We start from the raw sequence: 10,645 nt of genomic DNA, 5'->3' as shown, positions 1-10,645 counted from the left end.
ATGTGAACTCAGGAACTTTATGCCAAAATCCGGACACTTGGGACAAAACATGGTTCATTCTGCCCCACAGAGGGGAACTGGGGTTTTCCTGAACCCCTTGTTAAAATCTGTTTAATGACTAAGAATTGCATCTTGGATAATTTTCAGTACTAGATAATATGTACTTTATCGACACCTGTAAATAGTATTGCTACTTCAACTACGGTCCTTTTGTTACCGGGGCACTGTTTTCTACCTCTACCTGCCTCTCATGTTCTCAAATGAATTCTCTGCCTCCGCTTTTTTCTTGCAGATATTGCTTCTTCCTTGTTTCAATTTGCTGGGGTTGATCCAGCTCCCCATCCCCAACCCTGTGTGCTGGCTCCTTCTAGTGGTCAGATGGGGGAAGTACGCCAGCCTCCCTCCGACAATATGCGGGGTAAGGCAAGGTTTGGGGAAATGAATGCCTTCTAGCTATTCTCTCATGGACAAAAATAGCAACCCCCACCTCCCAGGTTACCAGAGTCCAGATTCTTTAGATGTCATCGAGCTACCTCTCGGGGCCGCCTTAACGCTTTTATTTAATTATAAACTATTTCATCAAAGGAAATAACGTAACACCCCAGATTTACTAGACGTTACATTTTGCTACATTCCTTCAGTTCTCTGTTGTATCTCTAATAAAACTAAAACTCCAAGCCCCATCTCTTTGGTCTTCCTCCCCAAAAGTCACCTCCATGCTGCAGGTGGAGAGTATCACTTTCTTGTCGTGTTTTGTTTTTATTTTAACTGCGCATGAATGTATCCATCAACAATGTGTAGCTTATGTGCATTTTGAATATATGGATAAACGATGTACTGTAACTCTTGATACTTTTTTCTTTTTCACTCGACTCTGGCTCTTGAGATTTCTAGACACTGATACACATAGTTCTAATGCATCCATTTTTATTTGCTATCTAATATATTCCATTGCAGGACTAAATAATGGCTTCCTTATCTATACCCCTGGTGGTGGAAATTTAGATTTAATTTTGCAAGTGTGGGTCCCTCTAAGGCTGGGCTTTGTACAGTTTTCACAGTTTGCAGATTCGAAAACTAAGGCCCAGAGAGGTTAAGACAGTCACCCACTTGGTCACACAGCTGGTCAGAAGCAGAGTCAGGGTTTGAACTCAGGGCTTTTATGCCAACCTGCAAACCTGAGACCTCCTCACTGTTCTTGACGAGACACTTCCTTTCTCCGCCATGTACGAAGCACTGTCACAACCCTCAAGGGTGCAAAAGAGAAGGGTCACCCTTGGCCTCTTTTGAAGGACGTGATGGTTAATTTTATGTGTCAGTTTGATTGGGTCACAGGGTGCCCATATATTTGGTTAAATGTGATTTCTGGGTGTGTCTGTGAGGGTGGTTCTGGATGAGATTAACATTTGAATCGGTAAACTGAGTAAAGCAGATGGCCCTCCCCGATGTGGTGGGCCTCAACCAATCCACTGCAAGTCTGATTGGAATCAAAGGCCGAGAAAGAAAGAATTCTCTCCCTCTGCCTCACTGTTTTCAAGCTGTGACATTGGACTTCTCCTGCCCTCGGACTCAGACTCAGATGAATTATATTGTCGGTTCTCCTGGGTTTGGACTTCTCAGCCTCCGTGATTATGTGAGCCAATTCATTAGGGGGAAATATATATATGTATATATTCATTCTATTGGTCTGTTATTGGTATGTTTCTCTGGAGATCCTTGATTAATACAAGCAGTGGAAATCTCCATTTTACAGGTGAAGAAGTCGAGATCCAGCGAGGTTACTAATGAGCCCAAGGAACTTACTAATGAGTAGAAAGGGTTGGATCCAGGAAAGGAATTCCAGCGCCATGCCCTGGGTTTTTCCCAATAGCATTTATTTATCACTGTCTGAAGTGATCACAGTAGTGTATTGTTCCTTTGCTTATTGCCTATCTACCACGGCCCCATGGAGGAAGTCCCCGGTCTGTCTCGTTCACCCTTACACAGTGCCTGGCATACGGGCGGTGCTCAAAGAATCCCAGCTGAGTGAATGAATGAACAAACTTAGGTGTGGGAAACGGGCTGAGCAGGGCCATTGGGCAGAGTGAGAGGGGTAAGGCAGGCACGGAGACATTGTATCGGAGGACAGCGGGACATTCGATTGCTTCCTCTGTATATTCTGAGCATTTATGACACCCCACGCAGAGCAGTCATTGCACAGGTGCCTGCACTAGTGGAGGGAAGGGAATTATGGCACTCAAAAGCCGACACATGGGAGATGGATGCTGTTAGGTTCCCTTTCCAGGTGGCTTTTTCCTCATTCACGTAGTTACAGTGGGGGCAGCCATGTTCACCCCAGGGGATGCTGCCCCCACCCCAGGCCACAGCTGATTGGACCAAGGGGGCGCCTGAGCCAGGCTGGGCCAATCAAATCGCTTCCCTGGGAGTTTGGCATTGGGGCTGAGAGAGTGGAGGGGAGAAGAAGAGAGTGGGTGCCTGGTCTGTCTGCGTGTCTGGACCAGCGAACATAGAGCCAGGTGCTGTGCAGAGGAGAACGGAGCAGAGCCACAGAGGGAAAGCGATGACCGAGAACAGAGAGAGGCAGGCACTCCCGTCCTGAGTCAGGTCCCTTCCTTGGCCCCTGGGCTCCTTCCCCCATTATGTTTTGCTTATGAAGTGGGTTGGCAGCCATGAGCCCACACCCAGTGAGGTTTCACAGAAATAAACTGTGTATCCTTGTATACAAGATAATACTAAATATCATGTACCCCTCTGTACAGGAGAGCCTCGCAATATAATATAGACACTGATAAAACTTGGATGAGAACAGGACTTAGTGTAAACAGTTGGCATTTTAAATAATCTGGCCTTTTGAACTTTTCCCGTTGTCATTATCTTTGTGATCTTCTGAAAGTCACAGAGGCGGTGAGGGGGGCGGGGGATTTGAACTCACGTCTCTAAGTCCTCAGACCAGCAGCTCACCAGCACCCTCTAGTGCTTCCCTGGGCGCGAGCTGGTCTCCCCTGCTGTGGCAGCTTCCGGGTCTATCAGGGAGAGGACACCTCTCCTTACAGTCCAGCCAGGTTCCCTGGGAAACAGGTGCCGACCAGGGCGCGCTGTCTCTGGTCCTGAAAATCTCAGCCCCCCGCGAAACCAAAGGGCAGAGCCGCCTCTACAGCAGACTTGTCCTTCCAAGTCTTTCCTGGTCGCTCTTTCAAGTTGCTGTGGACATAAGGAGTCAAGCTGGTGGTTCTGAGTGTTTCTTATTAGCAATGTAAACAACGCAGACCACGCTCCAAGAAAGCAGTGACAGAAAGAGTAACGGGGTGAGACGGCGTAAGGAGCAGGGGGCAGGTGGGGGTGAGGTGGAGAAGGGACCGGCATTCCAGCGACAGTGACGTAAGAGGGCAGCCACTATGGGCTCGGACAATTAATGAAAACCGAACATACAGCCTTAAAACTGAATGTGGATCTAAATACCCGGAAGCACTCCCCTTTGTAAGATTTGTGACAAAATTTTATATGAACGGAGTTAGTAGTTCTAATGGCGGGGTCGCCAGGAGCCATATCAGTGCTAGCAAAATGGCAGAATCCATGGAGCATCAAAGTTTTCCTACAAGAGCTTTGGTGTCTAATGATGTCTAAGGAAAAGATCAAACTCCCTCAGCCCCCCAAAGGACAGAGTTGCCGCAATCCATAAAAGAGAGAAACCACAGCCTCTAAACTACTCCCCGTGTAAGCAGTCTTCATTTGTCTCAGCAGTAAAATTTCTAGATACATCTTGCAGACCTCAGAGTACTGGATTTCTCTTACAGTACTGTAAATGATACAATTTCTCTTATGATAGCATAAATGATACAATTTTCTTGTCAACTTGCAGTATATAAGCTGTTTTAGAATGAAAAAAAAACTTTCTTAAAAGAGAGGGAATGAGACATAAAGCAGCATCAGGATCATTAGGTACTGGGGGGGTGTAATTGTCGGGGCTCAGTTATGTTCACTCCTGGGGCTCAGATGTGTCTGAGTCACCCAGAGGACTGTGGGTGTGTGTGTGGTGGGCGGCGGGGGGCGGGGAGGGGGATGCTCCTTGTCCCACCGCCATCCTCCCACTCTCCATGGATTCTAGTGGCCATCAAATAACAAGTCAGGAAATAGTCAGACTTTTAAGGAGACAACGTGTTAAGCAAGTATATAGAATGGCACAAACTACAGGGCTACCCAGGCACGATAACACCGCTGCCGGAGGCCACTTGGTCCTAGGTCACCATACCTGACCCAGGTGGGGCCAGTCCGATTGTCTCTCCAGGAGGGCGGAGCAGTAAGGCCCCGGAGCCCCCGCCACTGCGGCCTGCACCCGCCCCGCCCCCACCTCCCTGCCCGCGTGGTCACTCCGCATTTTTCACATCTCCATGGCCGCGTTTCCCACTCTCCACCTTCTGGGAGAGGAGAGTCCTGGAGCTGACAGTGACAAAACACTGAAGCCAATGTCACCCGGCCTCCCCACGTGTGCACCGAGGGGATGAGCTCCAGGGCCCCGAGCGGCTGAGGCCACGGTGACCCGCCTCGGCCACCACCAGGGAAGGGCTGCGATGCTGACGAAACTGGAAAGTCGAAAGTGGCTAAAAGATGTGTGTGTCTCGGACTCCCAGGCTTTTCTGTGAAGAATAGTCTGGAAAAATCTGCTGCTGTGCTCAGAGGGCCGAGACCTTTGAAAATAAGTCCAGAGATGAATGCTGTGAAGGCTGAACTGCATCGTGCTTCAATTTCCCGTTCCCAGGTCCTCACTAGAGAAAGAGGGGCACGCGGACGACAGCGGGGAAGATGTCAGGGCATATGGAGGACTCGGCAGGGCGGGAACTCCGGACCGCGGAAGACCCCCTGCAGCCCTGCGTCCCCCCAGCCCGGGGCTCCCCCGCATCCTCATTCAGCCTCAGCACAGCCGGTGGAGGACGAAATGGAGGGTTTGAGCGGGAAAGAAGAGTGAGCTCCGGGAGGAACTGTGGAGTCCACTATTTTACACAATCAGGCAATCTAGGAGGACATGAGAGCTACAGATTTTGAAGGTTATCTGACCCAGGAGGGCAGGCAGAATTGAAGACTGGGGGGACACGCAGGAGACTCCGCGTTCAGGGCCCGGCTGGGGGCGACCAGGGGGCTGGAGGCTGGCAGCTCTGGGGGCTGATTAATGCCAACCAGGACCTAACACGGTCCCTGCCACATAACATTCGAGGGTGTAGGTAGGGCAGGCACCTTGCACTGCAGGAAGTGCCACCCCAAGAACCGCAGACTCCAAGGAGTGCACAGTGGAGCTGAGGCCGAGCTGAGGCCTTGAGTCACGTGGAGGAAGTCAGCCTCACTGTCCTCTTCCCTAAAAGCCACCGAGCTCCTTTTCTGGATCTACTCTTCTCTCACTTTGCAGAAAAAGGGCCAGCTCTCAGCCACATCTGACACCGGACGAGGAACAAAGCGGCCCTCAACCGCGGCCCCTGCGGAGAGACGAGGGACGGATGGCTTATTTACCAAGCACTTTAAAAACACTTTGGTGCTATTTGGGCAAATTGTGGATCGATGATAATTGTAATGACCGTTCCATCCAGAAGACAAATTTTAATATTCAGAGGCTTTGGGTCATAGGAACTTAATAAAATTAAAAAAAAAAATTCAATCGTGAGAAAATATACAGAACATAAAGTGTACCGTCTTAGCCATTTTTAAGTGTACAGTTGGGTAGTGCTAAGTGCGTACAAATTGTTGTGTATCCAATCTACGAAAGTTTTCATCTTGCAAAACCGAAGCCGTATTCTCACTACAGGACTTCACGTCCTCCCTCCCCCACCCCTGGCAGCCAGCATCCTACTTCCTGTCTGTGCATCTGACTCCTCTAGGGATTTCGCATAAGTGGAATTGTACAGCTATTTGTCTTTCTGTGACTGGCTTGCGTCCCTTAGTATAAGGTTCATAGAAACGTTTGTACACTCTTAAATTTCAGTGTATATTCCTACTTCTGTTGCAGACACATGTGATAGGTAAAAGAGTGTTTTGGCACCTTAGATATTTTCATAGATGTAGAATAGGTATTTATCCATTTTGCATGCGTTGCATTCAGCCCTTTGAGCATTTCTGCCCATCAAATGCAACTTACATGCATTTGAGCATTTCTGCCCATCAAATGCAACTTACGTGCTTTCGCGAACAAATTTTAGTTCAGGAGAATCGGAGCTTGTGCGATTATGAGTTTTACAATATCATTGATGGTCAGATAGTAGCAAATAGAAAACTGCTTTTTTTTTTTTTAACAAAAGAAACCTTTTATTTTAGAAGCGTCTTAGATTTACAGAACACTCGCAAAGACGGTACAGATTTTCCACGATGCCCAGTTCCCCTCTCAGAGTGCCTGCCTGCCTTCTTGAAGAGTGTTCTATCCTTGAACGTGAAATGCATGTATTGAGTGCCTACTGTATACAGGGTACGATTCTAGTTTAGAGATACAGAACACAAAAGACAAGGTCCCTTTCCTCCTGAATCTCTCAGGCCCGCAGGAGAGATGGACAATAGACAAGGACACAAACAGAGTGACGGGAGAGTAGGTGACTGGGGGGGGTGGGAGCGGGGCTGCTTTAGGTGGGGAGGTGGGCTCCGAGCTGAGGCCTGAAAGCTCTTAGCCAGGTGAGACTCCACAGCAAGAGTCCAGGCAGAGAAAGGAGGAGGAGCAAAGACACTGAGGCAGGAGAGGGGGGAGGCTGGAGGGCTGACTGCGAGGGAGGACGTGGGATGGGAAAAGGCCTGAGAGGGCGGGGGCGCATCACGCGGGGCTCTGAGGTCAGAGTCAAGAAGGTGGACTTGTGCCTACGGGCTTTTGGAAGCTATGACGGGTTCACGGCAGGACCAGCATGATACGGTTTGTTGCGAAAAGGCCACGTGTCTCTGACGTGGGGAGAACGGATCCGAGGATGAGAGTGGATGCATGGGACCCCTGAGGGGCTGCTGTGGTCATCCACACGACAGATGATAGACACAGAGAGAAGGGTCTAGAACGAAGTATTGCGGGAGGGAGCCAGGGAAGACAAGAGACTGCTGCGGGAGAGGAAGGGGGCCAGCCAGCCGGGAGACTGAGCTCCAGACGGCCGCGTCCAGCGAGTGGTAAATCCTGCCACGTCCAGCGCGGCTCTGGAGAATGTACCTGAGTGGGAACGGTGGGAGACGAAGAAAAGAAAGAAGACAGAAAGCTGGGGTCGGGGGGTCCACTGTCCACTGATGGCGGAGCGATGGCGGTTTTTATTTTTGCGAGCTGCTTTTACGCAGGAGCGTACGGTTGCTGGCTAGGATAGGATTATCCTCACCCAACTTACACCTGCTATGATCCTTTGCAGTTCTGTCTGCTGGAGGCTATGAGTGTACTCCCTGCCTTGGAGCTACACTGCATTGTTCCCCCCATCAGTTCGCACTTCCCCAGATTGCAAGGACAAGGACCTTGTCAGTTTACAATCCGCTCTGCACACCAGACCAACACGGGAGTCCTTCCAAAAGGGAGGCGTCAGCGGCTGATGGTAAATGCACAGAGTGGACATAGAGGATGAAGAGCAAATGCTTACTTAGCGGGGCCTGATTTGGTGGGGAGGGTTTTCACACTTTTAGATCGACATTGAAACTTTTCATCCTAAGTTTAAATGGTTGCAAAGGACTCGATTTCCTGTCTATTGTAAGCACGGACATTTGATGCTAACGCTGCTTCACTGCTCTCCGAGGCATGCTCAATGGAATCTGAACGCCGCGGCAATTTACCTGCCAACATCCATTAATGAAACACGCGAACGAGTCAGATAGGTACGATCTCTTTTTTTGTACTTGGATGCCTATTCCTGTTGCATTTCTCCATCAGGTGTCACCCCAAGGAAGTGCACTTTCTTTCATTGATCATCCTCTTACTTCTCCGCAACAAAGATAAGAATATGCTACCAATTAAAATTTAATGTGAAACTCCTTCTGGTGAGCTCTAAGCGTGAAAACATTTGGATTATTGCATTATTACACAATTCATCAACACGACATAGGTGTGTGGCAAAATTTTTAAATGATTATTAAACCAAGAATGAAGATTTTATGGAAAATGCATCTCGATGAGACGTGTGGGGTTCTCTCTCGTTTCCTTTTCCACTTATGTCATGTAGCCATGGTGGGAAATTACTGAGTGACCTTCCTTCTTCCTTGGGGGCCAGAGGTGACAAAGAGGAGCTGAGAAAAGAGCCCTGTAGGAGGCTGGGGCCGCTGGGATCTATCTTGCTCAGGTTAGAAGGAGGTTGAGTTCTCAGCATTGAAACCCTTACTGTGATCCACTCGCGTGCCCTTGGGACGTCATCTGCCTCTACAGCTCATGTACCCCAGGTTGAAGATGGCCGACCTAGGACAAAACAAGGCCCACCAAAAGGGCCACCTCCCCCAAAAAAGTTGGGGCTCTGAGCACCTCTCCTAGGGCAGTCCTGACAAGCTTTCTCCACCAGGGTTGGTGTGAGCAGGTGGCTGGCCTGGCTGCTGGGTTTCATTATCTGTCTCACCTCATCTGCTCTCCTGCTGGTTCTGAGGACAGAGGCTGCCTCGGGCATGCAGTTGGGTGAGCCCATTCTGGTCCTTGGAGCCCAGCCATGAGAGATAAAGGAGCGGCCCTTGGCCATTTTGTAATATGGGCCAGGAGAGTGTGTGACAAGAACAGGAGGCTGAGATCATAAAAATCGCAGAACCTGGCTCATTCCCTGTCTTCCTAGCTGAGTGGCTCAGGACACATGAACCTCAGCTTCCCCATCTGTAAAATGGGGATCACGACAGTCTATTCTTCTTGGAGATGTTGGGGGTATCGATGAGCCGATGCATGCAGAGCCCTTACTGCTGCAGACAGAGGTCAGGAAGACCGTCTGCTAGGACTGTCACCTCTTCTGACCCTCTCGAGAACCCTGAGAGGCTCACGGATCAGGCCACTAGGGTTTCAAAGGAAATGTTTGTTGTCTTTAAGGATTGTATGCGGTGCTGGTAGGATTCCAAGTTTAACTATGGAATTACAAAAGCTCGGTAACTGGCATTTCTGACTTTAGTGATGACGCAGAATACGATGCGATGCCGGAGTCCTCGTTCCCCCTTCCCTCCTCCTGCTGCTTCTCCAGAGTGCTCCCCAGCTCCCCAACCACAGTGGCCCACCCCGAGTGCTGTTTCTACTCCCAGAATAACTCGCAGATGCCTTGCCCTGCCTCCCACTGCCTCTGCTCCCGTTCAGGCTGCCGTCTTCTCTCTTCTAGGGTCTCAGCCTTGGACACATTCTCCCCACCATAGTCTTGGCCACTCCAACCTCAGTATAAGTCCCGAGTGGTCTGGACGATCACTGCCGAAAGGCCTTTCCATGGCTCCTTCTGGTTCTAGAAAGCCCTCTCTCCCTGGCATGACTTGAAAGATCTGAGGACTTGGCCCCTGCCCATCATCTCAGTCCCCCCATCTTCACATCTCAGACGCCTGAGCAACCACGTAGGGTCCTCTGCGTGCCCAGCTCTCGCCTCAGTCCATTGCACATACTGTCCCCTCCCTGGAGTGTTCGGCCTGATGGCCTTCGCCCTCTCCTCCTCGCTCGCCCCAGTCCTCTGAGGTAACTGTCACTCACTCTTCAGGTTGAAACTGAGATATGGAGTAGGAGAGCCTTCCCCGACCGGCAGATTAGGTGAGGTGTCTCCTCTGAGGTCCCATGTCACAGCACGGCCACCATGTCCGTAAGTTGTCTGCTTGCCCACTTCGCCTCCCTCACTAGACTGAGAGCTCTGTGAGGGGAAGGACAGTGTCTGCTCTGGTCCCTGCTGTATCCCCAGCATATAGCACCGGATCTGAGACAAACAGTGTTTATTAAATGTTGACAGATTGGCAGATGATCCAATTTCGGCAAAGCCTGGGCCTACATTACCTGGACTGCTGCTACAGCCTCCTCGCCGAACCCAGGGTGATCTCTGATCTGACCACGGTGCTCCCTGTGCATCGCCCTCTGTGGCTCCCTATTACCCGCCAGAACAGAAGCCAAACTCTTTATAGCAGTTGCAAGCCTTCCTCTTCCAGTGTCTGACCGGCTCTCCACCACTGAAATACTTTCAGTCCCCCAAATGGCACATTCTGCATATTCTGTTTTATGTGTAGAACGTTCTACTCCTCACTTTTTGCCTGGCTAACTCCGGTTCTCAGTTCGGACAAAAGCCTTCCCAGCTCGAGCCCCGGCACCTCTCCCACCGCTCACTACTGGCCGCCGCTCACTGCCTTCTCCGCGGCCTTGAGCTGGAGAGGGCGGGGGGCCAAGTCCCTCGCCTCCGCTGCCGTCTTCCCGGCACCCAGCAAGGGGTCTGCCCCGTGCTGAATGGAAGACGGGCTCCTGGCTCTGTGCACCCCTGGGCACGCCTGTCTTGGTGTATCCCCGGTGCCGGGCCTGGGGCAGGGCCCCCAGAGCGCCCAACAAGCGCTGCGGGAAGGCAGGCGGGTGCGGGGACCGGAGAAATGCTCACGACAGCTTCAGGGAAGGGAGGGGCGGGGATGACCAAGCCAGGTGTGGGATCTCGGAGAAGCTCCTAGGAAAACCAAACCGACAAGGCTACGCGCGGGCTTCAACGGCAGCGGAGTCCCTTGGCCACGTCTCCTGCCACTCACGAGG

The 10,645-nt window shown here is 50.9% G+C and overlaps 1 pseudogene; it reads left to right on the top strand.

The window, feature by feature from the left end:
* The first annotated feature begins 411 nt into the window (after window positions 1-411).
* Window positions 412-3,679, top strand: LOC105294882 (annotated as a pseudogene).
* The last annotated feature ends 6,966 nt before the right edge of the window (window positions 3,680-10,645 follow it).

This window comes from Pteropus vampyrus, unplaced genomic scaffold (genome assembly GCF_000151845.1).
Source record: "Pteropus vampyrus isolate Shadow unplaced genomic scaffold, Pvam_2.0 Scaffold95, whole genome shotgun sequence".
Lineage (NCBI taxonomy): Eukaryota > Metazoa > Chordata > Mammalia > Chiroptera > Pteropodidae > Pteropus > Pteropus vampyrus.
The sequence above is the reverse complement of the archived record's forward strand: the minus strand, read 5'-3'. Positions and strand labels throughout refer to the sequence as shown.